At 45.2% G+C, this 19,675-nt stretch overlaps 1 protein-coding gene across 1 annotated transcript in view; it reads right to left on the bottom strand.

Moving 5' to 3' along the window:
- Positions 1-19,675, bottom strand: part of LOC144174436 (cholecystokinin receptor type A-like) — a 209,604-nt gene that overhangs the window by 131,173 nt on the left and 58,756 nt on the right. The window lies entirely within an intron of this gene.

The raw sequence follows: 19,675 nt of genomic DNA, 5'->3' as shown, positions 1-19,675 counted from the left end.
CTTCACCAAGCAGGAAACAAGCAATAAGGAAAGGACGACTCAAACAACATATGAGAAAGAAAGAGAGGGGCTATCTAATGGAAGCCTAGCCGATGAACAATAATGTCGCTTTCTTACGGCACCGCGAGCTGTTGTTACTAGCGATAAAGAGGCTCTAGCTGGAAGAATAATGACGGCGAAGACTTTCATTCAGACCAGGGTGGGAACATCTCGCCATTTTTTTGCTAACTAAATGTGCCGACGTAATGCAATAATCTTTTCCTCGGAGTCACCTGCTGCTGCGCTCTCATACGAACGACGCAAGAGGAGCGCTGTTCATTCCGCTTGAGCTTTCTGAAATGCCGCTATACGTGCAACGACGACACGATATGATATTAAAGAGCAATCTTATTCATTTCGCTGTACGAATAATGGTGCCTCGACGTCCCGGAATGATTGAGTCCCGCTTTTTTTAACAGCTGAGCTGTTGTTACTGGCTGTAACTTCACCGTTGCAGGAAAAATACCGCAAAAAAATGCCGAGCGCTCATGAGCGCGTGCCTCGTTGCGAACGCAGAGGGTACTCGGATTGCCCAGTGGCTTTAGCAAAAAAAAAAAGCACAAGAAAAAGCTAGCAATAACCCCGAGGAACGTGAAACTGGCGCGCACTCGTGAGAGCGTGCCTCGCGGCGACTGCTGCTGCTGATGATGATAATAACGTTATTTCACCCAAAACTTGGTGAAAGGAGGAAGGGGAAGTGGGAGTCTTCCTGAATTCCTCCGCCTCAGACGGTGGCCTGCAGCTCTTGGGCGCGAGCGGCATCTTCGGTCAGTTGGATGACCTTGATCCGTTTTTCGGGGGCGGAGCTAAGCAAACAGGTCTTCCACTGCTCTGCCCTGTTAATTCGTAAGCGTGCTCGTAGAGTTCGTGGCTGAGCATCACAAGCCCAAATCATGTGAGTGAGTGTGGCTCCCTGGGTGTACCACTTGCATTGACCAAATAGGGGCGGGATTAATGTGGCGGAATAATGCAAGAATGGGGAACGCATTCCATGTATTTGCGTCTCCGGGTCGCGCAGTGGCGTACCATTAAAAATACTCTAGCGCAGTCGTCAAGCGCTACCCCACATTACAAAAACTTAAGGAAGCTCACGTTAACGCGCAAGAATTGAAGGTGATCAGTAGACAAAGGCGTACACTATGAGGTGTCTTTCGCGTTGCGAGCAAGTGTTGCCACAATTACGGCAAACGTGGAGTTTTTTTTTTTTTTTTTTGTCCAATCTTGGCCAATATTCCTAAGTATGCTTGGCTTGCAAACGTCCGCCGGGAACGCTGTGCGGTCGCCTCGAGGCCCGCGCTCACGTGCGCGCGTCCGACAATTTCTTTGTATTTTTAACGTGGGACCCGAAACATCATGATTTGCTATTAAAAATCTCCAGCGCTAATGCTAAAGTTAAAAAGACACCCTGCTTGGTAAAGGTCACCTTAGCCGCCGCATTCTCTAGAGGCCATTATGGATAATTCGAGACACGGCTACGAGTGTGCCAATCCATCCCGGGACGACTTGTAGATCCCGCCACCGCTGCCTCGAGTCGATGACGAAGAGCTGCTGCCAGGAGCTCTTCGTCATCGACTACAATGTTTACAATGCTGAAGATGCCTTTGCATCCACCACTCGCCGATAAAAAAAAGACGACGACCTCTTCGATACACATGGCGACAATTACTAGCCCCGCAACTATGCAAGTAAACAATGAGAGTGAAACGTAGCTATGTGTCCGGCAATGCTGCTTGGAAGTGACGCCATCACACCAAAGCGCCTCTTTTTCTGGAACTCGTGGGGACGCCAACATTACATCGCCTAATGACAAAAAGTGGCTACAATTTACACTAGGCCCTCAAAAACAGGTGAAATGCCCAGAATATGAACAGACCGCAATTAAAATGCGTCGACTAGAAATTGTACCCAGGAAATTGGGGTTCATTCGATATACTTGCAAATTACTTTTCGAATCTTCTGGAGTCCGGAGATCACCGCCACTTCTGTTTCCAAATGGCAGATGGCGCCATGTGGCCAAGCGCCGACACCACAACGTTCTCTCATAAAAACACAGGGCACCTACGGTTGGGTGGTTTAAGATGCGGCCCAGAAGGCGTGCGGCTTCGGCGTGCTGGTGAGTTTGAGTCAGAATAGGACAGTCTTAGTATTTGGAAATGCGTATTCGAATTGCACCTGTAGCTCTTTTTTTTTTCAGAACAAGAAGAGCAATGGATGCCGCGGGAAGGGCACGTCATTCGCAGTCTGTTTCGCTAGACGCCACAGAATAAGCCCCCAAACAATCATCTTGTATGTCCCGCGACGGGAGCAGTGTCAGAAGCTATTTACTGGTTCCATAAATATTCCTGCCCTAATTTCTTTCTGCTTCCTTTGTGCCATTTTACTACTATATTAAAATAATAGTCTGGATGATATTCAGCATGTCTGCCCCAGAAACATAGCAAGGGATCCAATTCAGCGGCCATAATACGAAACATATTGGCAGAGAAGAAAGTAACGTTCACAATATGCGCACTGTCGATCGTACCTCACCATAAAAAAAATAGAAGAAAGAGGGGTACAACGAGCACACGTGGGTACAAGTGCTTCGAGTCTGGCAACCGAAGCCAACTGAAAAATACAGCAACATCGGACGATGTTCTGCAGCCATGCATATTAATGGCGTTGTTTCCAGAGCAGCTGGAGTTGAGTGGAGCTCCTTCAAGCAGTCTCGAAACGTCAAGGTAGACTGCTTGAAGGAGCTCTGCTTGAGATATGTGTAATGGGAGACATATCTTCCCTGTCAGGTATCTCCGAAGCACGCTTGATGTCGTTTGCATCGATATTCCCTCCCGGGGAGCTAACGCGTGGATCTAATGGAGGCCGTTGAGCAGTGCAGCCAAGCCACTTGAGTAACATTCCTTTTACATTGCGTCCATCCCAGTCTTGCGGAACAGCTGCCATAAATGTAAGGCTTTGCAAGTGGATGTTGCTTGTCATTTGAAGTATTTCTTGCGGTTCATAGTGTGCTTCATAGCTTCATTCATAGTGTGGCAGCATCGCAACACTGAAAGTTTGGTGAGTTGGAAAATCAGCCTGGGGAACAGCACAGCACGCAAAAGAACGGGATGACAGAAAGAGGCGCATCACAAGTGCTGACTCACTATAGTGTTTATTAAGAAGCGCAAAGAATATATTCACGGAAGTACGCAGATGTGCAGATGGGCACAAAACTACTGATGTGGCTCTGCATACAATATTGCGCTAAAAAGACAAGAAATCACAGTAAAAGCGTCAGACCTTCAGGGCACGCTTTTCCTGGTATTAATTGTCTTTTTTTAGCGCATCACTGCATGCAGAGCGGCATCATTCTTTTCTTGTCCTTCTGCGCATGCGCGCACTTGCGTGAGCTTATGCTTCGCGTTTCCTGGTAAGTACTACTGAGTCAGCGCTTCTGTTGTGCCTCCTGCTGTCGTCCTGTTCTTTTGCGCTCTTGGTTGTTTCGTACGAGAATATTTCCGATATGTTTTGCCCCATTGTTCTATAGCTCACTTAAAATTGTATTGTGATTCCACGGAGGAAACAGCTACAGCTATTTGAACATTTCTATGCAGCCACTGTTACCCAATGTTAGCATCAAAAGTACTCAACTAGGTTCATTGCCATCATAATATTCTAAACTGCTGACTTTGTTTCGTATGGGTGGTATATATTTACGACATTCGCGTTCTTGTGCAATATACCAAAAAGAAAACAAGAATAAATAAATCGGGAAAGTGAGGGGAGATTATGAATACTCGGCCGATATGATGTGTCGCAATGGTGGGAAAATATGGTAGTGAATTTTCTCTACATAGAAAAGTAACCTGCCTTGGGCCGAAGTACTAGAATTTGTATGGAAATAAAGAGCCATCAAAATGGAGGTGATGCTAAATGTCTCACAATAATAGAAATACGTTTTTAAGACTGAAAGCAGAAGCTCGAGTAGAATAAAAGTTTATATGTTAAAATAAAATGAGCTGAGGTGGCTGACAGCGGAAGTACTTTGCCTTGATTTCAGGACCTCAGCCATAAATGCGCGCACTTAGATCTAGATGCTTCGCATCTTGTTGTATATCCGCCCCAATTCAAAGTGCTATCAAGCATCTAACGCCCTCTACTTTATTAAGAAAGCTGGAAGTGCGGAACTTGCAGATGCAATTCTTTTTTGCACGTAATCCACAATCTCTTCCCCTTCTCCCCCTAATCACTCTAGCCTTACAATTTTAGGAGTTTTTTGTTTTTGTTCGTGTGTATACCATTTCTGTGTATACAGTGCATAACCTTACTGTTATATACTTTAAAATGATATACCTCCTAAAGGTATGGATCACTGTCTATAACAGATATCCCTACAACCTAGGAAAAAAGAAAAACGGAGGGATAACAGCCATAGGAGTGTTTCGCCGTTTATAACACTTTTGCAACCAAGCACAAACACAGCAATACACCATTTTAAAGGGTGTTTTCTCGTAATTACACCCTTGCAAATAGTGCGTTTTGCTTTGATACGGCGCAAAGGTGTTAATTATTGACAAAAAGGATGTAAATCATTTCACAGTGTACCCAGGAGCTTTCTTCGTAAAGTCTCTTTTCAGCACTACAACACGTATCTGTAACACTGTTTTACCCTTGCTGTGAAGAATGCCTCGCACTGAAAGAAAAGGAAAACGTGCACGTAGTGGCTATTATGTCCTCCGAGAAGGAATTGCCATAAGACGGATGAGTTAAAAATTCCCCGCATTTCCCCGAGGGGAAGAATGTGAAAGTGCGAATGCACGAGTTGAATTTGCGCGGTTCGGTAATGTTCGCGAAAGAGAGATCACACACACACACACACACACACAACTACAAAGAAAGAAAGATGCATTTATTCACAGACACCTATTTGTGTTGTCGTTGTACTTGATTGCTAGAGCGGATCTCAGCTTTGAAATTTCGTGTCAGTACTCCTTTAAGCGGGTGCATTAGCCCTTCTCACACCCGATTCCTGGCCAATCCCCCACGTGGGTATGTGCCATGTCAGCGGCCAGGCAGCGTGCGCCCATCTTTGAAATTTCGTGTCAGTACTCCTTTAAGCGGGTGCATTAGCCCTTCTCACGCCCGATTCCTGGCCAATCCCCCACGTGGGTATGTGCCATGTCAGCGGCCAGGCAGCGCGCGCCCATCTCCCCTCGTTGCTAAAGAAGACGAGGAGCGCGCGCACCCGCAGCTGTTGCTATGCGGACTACGGCGGCGGACGATTCAGGCTCGCTTAAGAAGTGCATTCCCACTTAAAAATCATGCACCCGTCCGTCTAACGACGACATAGGATAAAAACGCGAAGCTACCTCACGATGAATTTTTCGGTGAGGCAATCCCGCACTGCGAGTATGCGCTACTCTGGAGGTATGCACCACTTTTCTAGAATACCCACAGCACCTCTGGGGTGTGCACTCCGTAGGCCTGCCGCTTGGGTTTAGAATGCACGGCGGCAATTGGTTACCTTCTTCTTGGTGTTCGCTTCAACTGTGCCGAAATGGATCAATCGGATAGACGCCTGCTTCAAAACCTCAGGTACGCAGGTTCAATTCCGACAACGGGAAGCGTTTTTCTTTTTTTACTTCATCCACGATCATTTGTCGTCATCGTCAGATAAAGTGGGGTTCCCTGCAGGGCGTACTGGCGTACAATGGCATCAGTGCGGACACCAAAGCTTCGTTTGAATATCAAGAGGGAGAAAAGAGCGCGAACAGAGAATGCAAGAGCGTTCACATGAAGCATGCAGCCCTACCATTCGGGGAAAACTTCCGCAGTGGTATGGAGCCTTTTCCATGTTTCGTAAAAACTCTGGAACACCAAACATCTAGCTCAACTAACGTCCAAAAGCTGACGCCGACAGGAGAGAAATAAGCGTCTCGCCTTGATCGAGAGGCGGAAAGCATTGTTAGGAGCAACTGGCTCAGAGATGGAAGAAGAGTGGCTCTTCGTCGCGTTTCACCATTCCGCATCCCCCCTCCCTTCCCACCCTCCGCCCCCCTTCATTGTGGCTTCATTTGTTTCTGTAATAACCAATGTTTGCAACACCGAGTTGCAGAATATTTCATACGGCGCCGCTGTGACTACTTCCACATGCACTTCACCGGTCGCCAGAAGAATAGGTCTGAGCAGGTGAATGTAGCCGGTCGGAATTACGTCCGGTGGTTCCCATCCGACCGACACAAACGAAGGAGGTCGAAATATCGCAATAGCACCTCATTATTCTAGCGTCGCTTTAATCTGTTGTTCAAGCCGGCCGCACCTATATACGCCTTAGGGGTTTTTCGACACAATTACGACAAAAAAGAAACGATGTGCGCATAGGCTGGCCGCTGCCGTCAGTGGCTTAGGAAGCCGGTAGTATTTCACAAATCAGTCCCAGGGTTGGGAAATAGCCACCAGTTTAGACGTGAGCTACAGCAGTAGTAGACGTGAGAACTACAGCAGTGTATCAGGTTTTCAGTTTTGAGAAGCGTTCGAGCACACCTCTGAAGCGAAAGCCTAAAGGGCCGGCATTATGAAAAGATGGGGCAAGTTTAATTAAACCTATTTGCGGCTGTTCAAAATCAACGTTATGAAGCCATTGATAGTTTCAGGATAAATACTCGACGTTGCAAGTTATTACACATTCCATAAATTGCATTGTCTACTTCTATTCCCCGTAGTTACACAACAAATGACTGACAGTGAAGCTATGAAGAAATTATTTTAGGCTTAATAAAATACTTCTACGTATTCTAATGCATACGTCTACTATACCAACTATCCAATACAATATCTGCAGACAATATCTGCGGTAGATCCGGGGGGTTCGGTGTTTTGTGTGCTGCGCGACGAGGTTGTATCAGGGCCTAACTTTCCATCGACGTACAACAATCCTATAACTCTAACGCACGCTTTTTTGAACTATTTTGTTAACATCTCGAAACAATCTGCTGCCTAATTATTTTTATTATTTTTTAAGCTGCAGTAACATCGGGTCTTCCTGATAAAATTCCGTCTCGCTTCTTGCTGGCCATTCTTATATGAAGTTTAATTTTTGAATAAAATGTTTAACGGTGTATTTTATGATATGCCTGGTATACGTCTTGTGTTTTTATTGAATTTCCATGTTACTTTATTCTTTTGTCTTTTTTACTTTTGCGAAACTCAATTTCATACACTTCTCACCTGCATAACCTTTTCAGTGACCCCCTAGATCCTTAGTGTAAATAAATAAAAATAATAATAAATAAATAAACTTCGTTTTTGTAATATCCTCGCAAATAGGATTAGTTGGCGTGCACGGGTTTACTATCGATCTTGATAGCCGCCCTGCTTTTATGAAGACTGGGCAGCGTTTCAAGCGGAAGCAAACCAGTGATTTATTTCTTTTTGCTTCAGTGCTCGAACACGACGCTTTGTTAAAGGAGCCGTGAAGACAAAATACAAGTTGGATTTATTGAAAAGACTGCTTAGCCGTGATAACAATGATACCAATATCATCGCAATCTTCGAACAAATAACGGAGATATTAAAGAAAACGTGGGAAGCAATTGCGACCCCCTAGCCAATTTCCCGCAACTTTTCTATGACGTCACGGAACCTTGTTTGTGCGATTGGCGGCCGCCTTACTGACCTGTCGCGACGACACATGACTGGACGTCTGTAATGGGGCCTCTAGTTCCATTTGACCGCATCACTTGAATGCTAACGTGCAGTTAACGCACTGAAAATTATGTTTTATTGTTGGCCCGTATGACGTCATTCTTGCCCATAACACGTTACTGTGGGGCAAAATTTTAAAGTTTTTAAATACTTCTTGCTTTTTTTTCGTTAAAAAACATATTTTGGGGCTGTAAGGGAGCTGAGTGAGATACTGAATCCGAGTTCTTTCAAATTACACGAAGTTGCATTTTCTCTTCATGGCTCCTTTAACCCGCATGCCTCAAGAAAAACTTTGTTCGGCCCATTGGAGCTAATGAAATTAGCCTCTCCAGGCTGATGTTTCTTTCTGCGACAGCATCAAAGGCCAAAAAAGCTGTCGCATACACTATACTGTAACCATTCAAAAAGAGACTGGGGATAGCGAACCGAGGGAAAAGGGGTTTTCATTCTATTGAATAACTCGGTTAGCGTAAATTCCATTAACTCTGCCCGTTTAGCGAGTATCAGCGAGGTTCAGCATATACTTAAGTTGGGGTCGTTGTCTTTCCAGCATTCTAGCGGTCTTCTTGCTCTTACAAAGGCTGTGATTGCATTGATCTGAATTGCTTTGCTACAGCCTATGTGCCGTCGAGCTTCTCACAAAAACCAATGATTAGTTTCTACAAGGCTTACAAGCTAGAGTGCTTCGTGTGCCTTGGGGTGCTAAAGTGCCTTGGCTTGCCAAAAATACCACAACCCTTGGTACCCTCAGGGAGAGTAGGCGCCTCTCTCCAACTGTCCTCTTCCAGCAAGAACTTTGTGCACGTCGGCTGTTTCTGACCAGAGCTATCGAAGACTCGCTGGCATGCGACTCGGAGGCCGAGGTCCGTGCCATGTTGCCACCTATGTACCAAAACCCACCCGAGCATACCAAACCATTATAGAAAATTCCACTAACCATTCCCGGCATCTAGAGGAAAACCAAGTTGTATCTGCTTTCTCTGAAATTCCTCACAATGGGGCACAATACCCTTATCTACCGAAATTACACTCATATTTTCATGGGCGGCGTGGTGGCGGATATACCATCTGCCATAGGAACATGGGTCAGGGTACGGAACCGGAAATTTTTCGAGTTCTGTTCGGTTTCGGGCTCAAGCCTTTCGGGTGCAGTTCTGGGTTCGGTTCCCGAGCACCATTCCGTCCTGATCCGAACCGGTTCGCATCGGTTCAAACGGCTTGAAGTGGGTTCGGAGGAAAAAAAGCAACAATGTTTTTTGTGGTTAAGTCCTTGTGCTCGGTTTCTGTTTCCCTATCACGTCAGCATAAAGACCAATTGATAATGTAGCTTTTATTGGCCGAATGTTTTGTCTTGGGCAATTTCAAGTGACACTGCAACACTTCTTTCAACTTTTTTCTAAATCTAAATGCTTGCGGAACGTAGCCAGTCAACACATGCAGTACTTAGTTTAGGGGGTTGCAAGGTACATCAGCGAAAACGTACGGCTCTATGCCCATCATATAAGTAAGAAACTTGCTGAAAATATTTCTCTTTCTTTCCCGGTCTTGGCGTTTGTCGACTGCTGGGATTACGTCATTGCAGCGGTATAGCGGCTATTGGTCAGCTTTCCTCCGTTTGCAGCAAAGGACGCATTCGATAGCCACTTCATAAAGAAAGCAACAAAACCAAAGAAGAAATGGAAGGGATATCTGCTGAGAGGAGCGAATCACACAGTGCAGCTCCGTGCTGGCAATAGCTGTAGCTTTCGCAGCTTTCCCTGCAAGATGCCGATTTTCCCGTCTATACCCGGAGCAGAAGTCTCGTCCGTCCACTATAGTTAAGGTAGACTCTAGTGTCGCCGTTGTACTTCAAAGCCCCCCCCCCCCATCACCCCCCTACTGGCTGGCTCGTGATGGCACACCATTCGTGTCACAATCACGCATCCTCGCCGCAATCTCCTGGCTGGTAGGCAGGCAGGCAGGCTAGTATAATTTACTGGTAAGCTGGCAGCCTCTTTGGCGGGCAGGCAACTCCTCTGGGCAGCACAGAGCCTGTGGGCCCACCATCTTTTTGGTACCATCAAATGTCTACACACACGCGCGCGCACGCACACGTATTTTTGCACAACGATGCAAAAAATTTCGCATTAAAAATAACTTGGTTGGTCTACTACGCTTTTCTGTACCTACAGTTTCAACGGCGTTCTAGCTTTTACACGAAATCCTTAGCAGTTCTATAAGTCAAAAATTATCCGACGTCGGCGTGAGCCTCCAGTGTCAAGCATGGCAGGTGCGGTTTAGAGCGATTTCGTTCTCCCACCTTTCATCTCGTAGTAAACCAGTTAGAATTAAGGAACGGGTATAATGACTCCCTGAATATAGGAAAACACCGGCGATAGCAACTTGCTGACGGCACTTTAACGCAGGTGACAGCGATTGGGTTCTGGGAAAGATAGTAGCTTAGTGAATTCACAAGCAGCGGTAAGGGTCTATCGTAGAGAGAGGGGAAAAGAACTTTACATAAATCGAGGAAAGCATCGGAGATGCGTCCTAATTCCAGGATGCCTTGAGCTCGAGCCAAGGCAAGAGCCCCTTCGATCAAGCGCAGCTGATCATCGAGGCCGGAAAGGTGTAGGTTGGGGTTTAGGGTATTTTTATCGTAGCCTCCCACTATGCGTCTGTGGGTCCCAAGCTTTCCACAGAAACGGAAAAATGGCGAAAATTGTGTCGGATCACAGAGGTGAATTGTGGTGGGGTGTGGTAAGGTGTTAACCTTCAGGGCGCGAAATAATACTTCCTGGTCAAATAGGTAGCGATTTCTGCGGGAAGGAACACATTCTACGGGATAGCCTACAGTGCTGGGTAATATCTAGATATCTGACTACAGGATGCATGCGCTCGGACTCGGTTTCATGAGCGCTGGCTCGGCGGGTGAAATCTCGATCCACGATGTTGGCGATCACGTTGGCAGGGATGCCGCCGTGTGCTGATGTCCATACAGTCTTGAAGGGTCTCGCTGGTGATCTCTGATTCATTAGTCGAAGTGTTCTGATCTGCTGCCTGATCCACGAATCCTCTCTGTGCGTCGTTGAGTATATTTGGCACGAAATAAGGCCGGGAAACCATTCACTTAAAGAATACGTGGGCAGTAGTTCTGCCGGATTGCAGATATCCATCCCAACTGCCTCCAAATTACGGCAACTTCCGGATGTCAAAACACTCCTGGTGTGCTTCAGCAGGGCGTCCCTCAAGGCTCCAATGACAAGAACTTAGAGGTAAGGCCTAATTATATTTAAAACGCGGAAACGTTTTATATACCGCTGGGCAGAATACAAACCCTGATTGTTCATAATGTTCACAGCTATTCCCGCAAAACGTGACTTTCTAGGTGACCATGCTGACCAAACACGGTTTAGTTCTGTCTAAAGATTGCAACACTAAGATGAATCATCATAATCATCATCACAATCATAATCATCATTCACGGCCAACTAGGTTCACTCCATGACGAAGGCCTCACCCATCGACCTCGAACCGCTCCTGGCCCACGCCTTTGAGTACATTCTTTGCCTTCGAAATTTCATATTTGATATTATAATATTTAAAGTCGTCGCAATTTCAAAGCGAACATTAGGCAATAATCTGGATGATCAGGAAAATATATCAGAGTAACTACTCACCTGCCACAGCCCCTCTGGCGTGGCAGAGATAGTGTCTTGACGGCCGCGTACAAACGCTAACGCCAATCAACACGATGGTGCAAGTGGATGGTGCAATGCCCCGAGTTACGTTCGATCGCACCACTGAATGGTAATAATAAGTTAGCAGACTGAAAACCCTGTTTTCAGTACCACACAAATTCCGTCATTGTTCGCATTGCGATGCTGAAATGAAAAGATTTTTTTCTCCTATCGGAATCTTTTTTTTCTTCTTGGTCACCTATGCACGAACAATGCGACACCGTAAGAGAATCCAATCAGGGGCTTGAACCACTTTGGAAATCTGTACGCAGCTGCTTTGTTATAAACCCTAGCAGTGTTAAGGATTTAGAAATATCCTGTACCTCCTAATAAATTCTTGGATTCATTCATTGTCCTTCCTCAAAGGCGTGGTCCTACATTGGCAATCCAGTGTTGAGCCGGCTTAGCCGCAGATATTGCTATGGCGCCCTTTAGAACTTTCTTCCGTGTGTGTGGGCCTAGTGCAAAGCTTTTCTTTCCTCCGAAGACACTTTAGCGAGTTTGAACGGCTTCTTCGCCAGCTTTCATTGGTAGGGTTTCATTTTTTCTTTCTTTTTTATTTGGTACACCTTTGTAGGACTGAGCCGCACGAGTGCCAGATTGAACTTGGCAATCGAGGTTTCGCTTGATCCTGCGGGAAGCATTGACGCTTTCGTTTCAAAGCGCTGAGACCGGAAATGGTGGGTGCACAACAACCAAACCGCTTAGTCTTATCTTTATTGCTGGTGAAAGCTCTAGCGAGGTTTTGTCCCTTTTGGCTTTTTTTCCCCTCTAAGTATGAAAGGAAAAGTGCCGAGTCTAAAGAGGCCCCAATGATTTTGGGCAAATGAGATGTATGGGGTGGAGAAATAGCAAAAAGAGAGTGGATAAGTTAGGCATTCGACATTTTTTTACGATTGTATACGCAGTTGCAAAAACATCATAGGGATCGTACCTCGTACTTCTTTACGGAAAGAAAAACGAGGCACTGCTTTGAAGGAGCCACTTAATCCGCATTAATGAAGGCAAAAAGGACGCACCATTGTTTATCTGAACACAAAAAAACTGAGTCGAATTGAAAATATTCTCCTAATGATGGCACCCTACATGTGCCGCTGTTACCACAAATGATTTTTTGTTTGCACAAGCTACTTGCAGAGGTCGGCGAACTCACTCATGAGTCCACTCACTCAGACTCATTTGGACTCAAACTCACGCATGAGTTTGAGTTTGAGTGAGCGCGAGGCTAGTGTGGCATGGTGAGTTTGAGCTTGAGTGAGTTTGAGCCGAGTGATCACGACTGAGTTTGAGTCCGATTGAGTTTGAGTTCATTTTGAGTTCTGAGTACATTTTGAGTTTGAGTCCATTTTGAGTTCTGAGTACATTTTGAGTTTGAGTCCATTTTGAGTTCTGAGTCCATTTTGAGTTTGAGTCCATTTTGAGTTCTGAGTACATTTTGAGTTTGAGTCCATTTTGAGTTCTGAGTGCATTTTGAGTTTGAGTCCATTTTGAGTTCTGAGAACATTTTGAGTTTGAGTCCATTTTGAGTTCTGAGTACATTTTGAGTTTGAGTCCATTTTAAGTTTTGAGTACACTTTGAGTTTGAGTCCATTTTGAGTTCTGAGTACATTTTGAGTTTGAGTCCATTTTGAGTTTGAGTCCATTTTGAGTTCTAAGTACAATTTGAGTTTGAGCCCATTTTGAGTTCTGAGTATATTTTGAGTTTGAGTCCATTTTGAGTTTGAGTCCATTTTGAGCTCTCAGTACATTTTGAGTTTGAGTACATTTTGAGTTTGATTACATATTGATTACATATTGGTGTCCGGGGCATCAAATTGAAGGTTCTGATAAGGAAAATCACGTGGGACAAAAATGTGGTAGAGCTATATCATGAGATAGTCATGGTTAGTCATTGATTGGTTTAACGTTCAAATTGATTCTACTAGGATGTGATGGGTATCAAATCAATGGTCTTGGTGAGCCGAATCACGTGGGAGAAATACAAAAATGCTTCCTGGTTATAACCGTTAGATTGTCATGGCGAGTCTTATATTGGGGTAAAATTCGAAGTGACCCCGCTAGGGCGTGTAGGGTATCAAATTTACGGTCTTGGCGAGGGGAATCACGTGGTACAAATAAAAAAAAGGCTTCGTATTTCGAATCATGAGATGGTCATTATAAATCATTGATGGGGTTAAATTCAAGGTGAGGCCGCTGAAGCATGTGGGGCGTCAAATTGAAGGTTCCAGTTAGGGGAATCATGTCGGACACCTAAATAATGCGTCCTGGTTACAGTCATGAGAGGCATCGTTAGTTTGACTGGTATGAATTTTGTATGACCCTCCTAAGGTGTGTGGGGTATCAAATTGAAGGTCTCGTCGAGGGGGATCACGTGGGACAAATATAAAAATGCTTTCTGGTTATAATTATGAGGATATAGCAAAAGGTATATAGCAAAAGGTACACACTCACTCACTCACTCACTCACTCACACACACACACACACACACACACACACTCACACACTCACACACTCTCACTCTCACTCTCACTCTCACTCACACTCTCACTCTCACTCTCACTCATACTCACACTCACACTCTCGCTCTCACTCTCGCTCACACTCACACTCACACTCTCACTCTCACTCTTACTCTCACTCTCACTCACACTCACACTCACACTCACACTCACACTCTCAGTCACATTCACACTCACACTCTCACTCTCACTTTCACTCACTCTCACTCTCACTCACACTCTCACTCTCACTCTCACTCACACTCTCACTCTCACTCAGTCACACTCACACTCACTCTCACTCACATTCTCACACTCTCACTCTCACACTATCACTGTCACTTACACTCTCACTCTCACACTCACACTCACACTCTGAATCTCACATTCTCAAACTCTCACTCTCACTCTCTGACTGTCTCAATCTCTGTGAGGCCATGTGAGTTCTGAATTCATTTTGAGTTCTCAGCCCATTTTGAGTTCTGAGTTCATTTTAAGTTTTGAGTACATTTTGAGTACATTTTGAGTTTCGAGTCCATTTTGAGTTTGAGTACATTTTGAGTTTTGAGTACATTTTGAGTTTTGAGTACATTTTGAGTTTGAGTACATTTTGAGGTTTGAGTACATTTCGAGCATTGAGTTCACTTTGAGTTTGAGTACATTTTGTGTTTTGAGTCCATTTTGAGTTTTGAGTTCATTTTGAGTTTGAGTACATTTTGAGTTTTGAGTCCATTTTGAGTTTGAGTTCACTTTGAGTTTGAGTACATTTTGAGTTTTGAGTCCATTTTGAGTTTTGAGTTCATTTTGAGTTTGAGTACATTTTGAGTTTTGAGTCCATTTTGAGTTTGAGTACACTTTGAGTTTGAGTACATTTTGAGTTTTGAGTACATTTTGAGTTTTGAGTCCAAATTGAGTTTGAGTACATTTTGAGTTTGAGTACATTTTGAGTTTGATTACATTTTGAGTTTGAGTACATTTTGAGTTCTGAGTACATTTTGAGTTTTGAGTCCGAGTGAGTTCTGAGTTTTGAGCTCAATGTGAGTTTGAGTTTGAGTGAGCGCAGATGTGCTGCTCAGCATTGAGTCTGAGTTTGAGTGAGTGGTGATTCGAAAAAAAAATTGTGAGTGAGTTTGAGTGAGCCGCGCCAACTTTGCCGAGGTATGGCTACTTGTATTTTAATTTTTACTCAAATTGCATGCGACGTCTCCAAGAAAGGTTTACAAATTTCGGGAAGTGAAGTCGCCTATTATTCCCCAAGAACAAAGCTCCTCAACGGATGTGCAGTGTTACGAACCCTTTCTTTTAGGACCAGAGCTCTCAGATGCAGCGAACGGGTGCTACACTCCCAAATCTTGTACATATGCGTCAATCCCTTCCTCACAACTGGCGGTGTACGGCGCCACAACTTTTAACGAACCTCGTTGGAAACATTTTGTGTCCGTTATTTTTGCAAAATGACAAAGAACCATAAAAGCCTGTCCGCCTAAGTCAGGAAAAGTATTCGGCGTTTATTATTCACCTCCTGTGTTCAACGTTGCTCTTATAAGTGATGGGTAAGTTGACGGAGTGGAGGCAACCATGATTGGCACGAACAAAAATCACTGCTTGGTACAGGGGCTGGTACGATGAAGAAACGGTTCGCACGTTTTCGGTGTTTCTTACACTAGGCGCTGTCGGTGAACCAAAGGTAGCGCTTTTCGGCACAGTTGCTCCAAGCTTCAGGCTGTGAGACCCAGAGGAATGCAGAATACATACATGAGGCGCTGCAAGTTTTATCCGAAACACGCAATAAACGACGCCCAGTTTTCGATGCGTAAGGCTTAACGACAGGCACTTTTCTGGCCAAAAGGAACAAGTTACTTATTGTACGGAGAAGCAATATTTCTTAACAAAGGACAATATGAGATCGATAAACTAAGTTGTCTGGGAAGTTCACCCTCTCCCGTAATTGCTACGATTTACTATACTGCTACCGCATGTACACGCTGATAGGAGAAAGGATTAACAAAATTCTACACGATGGCGGGGGGGGGGGGGGGGTTGCAGTACGCTGCTCATAGGCCATAATTTGTCGCGGACATACCAAGCAGCAGCAATGGATTGCCCAGAAATTGCCGTTGAAGCAGTGCAGAAACTGCATTTGAAACAGCCCAGAAATCGCGGTTACAACAGGTCAGCGGATTTCACCGTCCACTGAGACGTAATGCTCGGCCGTAACAACGGCTGCCACGCCGCAACACGCACTGTATATGTTTATCGATTCCTGCAACTCCGTGGCCGAACCGGATGAATCAGGGTCATCGACACACCCACATTGTTTCCATCGAGCGGCCGTGACACACCTATCAGTTGCGCGTCACCGTGCGTGCGGCTAGGCTTATTCTTTATCAAATGATAATTCAGCGATTGGGAATGTATGAATGTCTTCCTTAAACCGGTAAATTCGCTGTAGTGGTCTTCGCTGTGGTGGGGTTCACAATACATAGGAAACAAAAATCGGGCCAGGACATAGGACATGCTTCGTTGTACAGGCTATTTCGCAGTAGAGACGTTCGTTGTAGAGGCGTTTGACTGCATAATTGTTGATTTATTGATTGTGTGGGTTTAACGCGCCGACGCAGCTCAGGCGATGAGGCGCGCCATAGTGGAGGGCTTCGGATTAATTTTGACCACCTGGGGATCTTCACCGTGCGCCGAAATCTCGTACACACGGGTGTTTTTGCTTTTCCCCTCCATCAGAAAAGCGGCCGCCGCGGCCGGGAATCGAACCCGCGACCTCGTGCTCAGCAGCACAACACCTTGGTCACTGAGCAACCGTGGCGGGTACTGCATAATTGTTACGTGCTGCCCCACAGAAGCCCTATCAAAGAATCCTCCCTGAAAATCTGAGCACGATTTTAAGTCAAGGCATTGATTTCCTCCCTGCACATGCGTCGCATTACAGCGAATATCCACGGAGAAGTTCCGTTTGTTTTTTCAATATTATCCTAGTTAAAAACAAGCAAGACGAGTTTTTTTAAGTCCTGTACTTTTTTTTTCAACCGCTCACATCTCTAGGCACCACTACGCGCTTCATCGCGACCGGGCTTTCGCACTCCTTAAATCGCGTATATGCAATATCAGGCGAATTACGTCGCAGTGGTTACGTATACAGTTGAGGCTGAATGTCACATAATCATTGACATGATTGTCCACATCATTTCCAACACGCATCATTTATCTGAGGCAATGTACGAGCAAGCACATTATGCGCTCACATTGCTTAGAAGGAGAAACAGTTACTGCACACCGATCCGCACGTACTGTTTGCTATGGTAACAGTGGCGCCTTTCCGCTGCTCAACTTTGGTGCACCTGCATCGCACCGTGATTGCGCCTGGCTCCTACACCGTGATGTGAAAGAGATACCAAGTGGAAATAGTCGCTATGGCAAAACTTTTAACCTGCCGCTGTTGAGTTTTAATGGCAAACATTCCTTGCCTACAACTCCAAGCCCTAAAAAGCCACGCAGACAAAATACAAGTTTGTTTTATTCGAAAGATTTTGTTTTATTGCGCCCCCAGCGCTTGTACGCCAGCAAATGATGCCGTATTCTTTGATAATAAAAAAAATGACGGTTAAGAGTTTGCTTCTCCCGTCAAATCGTGTGTTTTCGTGAAGTCAGCAACCAAGTCATTACTGCGCGTATTAAACTAACTTCAACTGAGTCGTTCGGCTCTGCAGGCTTGCTTGCCCCGCCAGTCCTCCCAGATGGCGCTGCCATACTGAGCCACGAACCGTTGGCCGCAGTTGCTTTGTTTTTGACCGTATTTGCACCTGGCTTGTTTTTGTTACTGTATAAAGTAATCGTTTCGGGAAACACGGGGTGTCCTCGATAAATAGGGTCACGTAAGACAACGTCGATTACGCCAATCTGCCGGCCAGTGTCGTGTAAGACAACTCCAAAGAAGTGGACTGCTTTGCAGCTAGAACAAGCATACTGTGCCCAGTACCAACAGCAGTGCGCATCGGTACTTCTATACTTACGTGTATTTTCGTAACTTCCATAGTTAACCAAACCCTTCTTACTGGTGTAAAATGAATATGCATTACATTTAGGCGCAAATAGCTCGTTCGGCAAGCTTATGAGCCGTGCCTAATTTGTCTTTCTTTTGTCCCCCTCAGGCAATCGCACTGCTGGGCATATATGACATCATAGGTTCTGTTGCGGGAACTGAGCTAGTGGGTCGTATGGTCATTCGCTTTTTTCCTAATTATGCAGCCGCTTTGAGCGCAGTGGGCGTTTAAAGTGGTGTCAGTATGATTCTAACACGGAAACCTTTCGAATGAGCCAAACTTGTCTATTCTCTGCATGGCCCCTTTAAAGGGTCTCTGCAACACTGCCGATAAACGCTTTAGATTTTCCTTTCGCGTCTAGAAGTACTGCAAACGCTAGAGTTATGGCCAGGGCGGAACGGCACTCCGAAATTGGCACGTGGCAGAAGATGTGCCTGCCGTTGCTGCTTCGCTTTTGTGGAATTTTTTAAGTGCCTGTCGAATGCGTTTAGTGCTGCAAGTGAAAGAAACCGGCCAATAGCTACTACACCTATGTAAGGTTGTAATTCGGGCGCTCGAGGAACGCCAAGACCGGGAAAAAAACAAAACTTTTTGAACCAGTTTTCAAGTGGCCCGACGGGCAAGAGAAGTAATTTTTGGTTAAGTATTTTGTGATCTCTTATTCTAAACACCAAATGGGTTTGTTGACTACGTGTTGAAAGGGTTTAGGGTATTTAAAAAAAAGATGAAAAAAGTTTTGCAGGATCCCTTTAATGCACAGGTTGGTTGGTTGAATTAACCTGCTAAGAGCCAGCTGCTTTTACGGGATGCTACACAGCACAAGGTATGCAATTGCGGTAAAGCCAACGTCAGCATTAATGCGAAACCTACGCGTACTACCCTCACTACGCGCACTATACTTCATCTACTCGCGCTCGCCTTGCTTCACGCCCTACTCACGCTACATATTCCTGATTACGATTCAGTGATCCTCATCAGGCGACGCCTGTGGCGTAATACAAAGTAATTCTTACATTCCAACGAATATTTCGTATAAAATGGCTTGTCGGAGGGGAATTCAGACTGTATAACTCCCTTGTTATAAGTGTAAGTGTTACTACGATTATTCTAATACATTCCCTATGTGGAAAGCCTTCTTGAGCAATGCCACCTGTACCTACTTCTACCCTCGTAATAAGCTCCGCCAGAACGCGCGACACGCGAGGTAACTGCGTTTTCTGAGCTGAATTTAAATTTGTAGGTTTGGTTTAGCGAACTATACAGTTTTCTCAGGAATTCGGGTTGGTTTAACCTGTCTGTCGGCTTTAGTGTCTTTCTCTCACCTTGCAAGGAAGAAGTCACTGCGGAAACTCCTAACTAAACATTGCACCTACCTGCGCTGCTATTAACATTTTAGAATTTCTGCGGGAATGCCTGTTTGCTTATCTAGGCATTTACTTTCAATGTGAAGCAACGAACTGGCAATGTAGAGGTACGCCCACAACTCTTGAATTAGCCCTCCGTGTCTCCACCTGAATAGAATATGGGGACAAAAGAGGCCAAGCCATAGACGGGAGTGCAGCATGGCCAGATTTGGCGTATCCTGCAAGCAAAGCTTAGCCACCATGCAAATAAAAGTTTTCCAGCCCGGCTGAATGCACATGCCTAGTGAGACCTGGTTGACCACATTTATAATAACAGCAC

This window comes from Haemaphysalis longicornis, unplaced genomic scaffold, assembly GCF_048455015.1.
Source record: "Haemaphysalis longicornis isolate Haplotype H1 unplaced genomic scaffold, Haemaphysalis longicornis Haplotype H1 scaffold_3, whole genome shotgun sequence".
NCBI classification, from domain to species: Eukaryota; Metazoa; Arthropoda; class Arachnida; order Ixodida; family Ixodidae; genus Haemaphysalis; species Haemaphysalis longicornis.
Note: the sequence above shows the minus strand (reverse complement) of the source record. Positions and strands in the feature narration are given on the sequence as shown.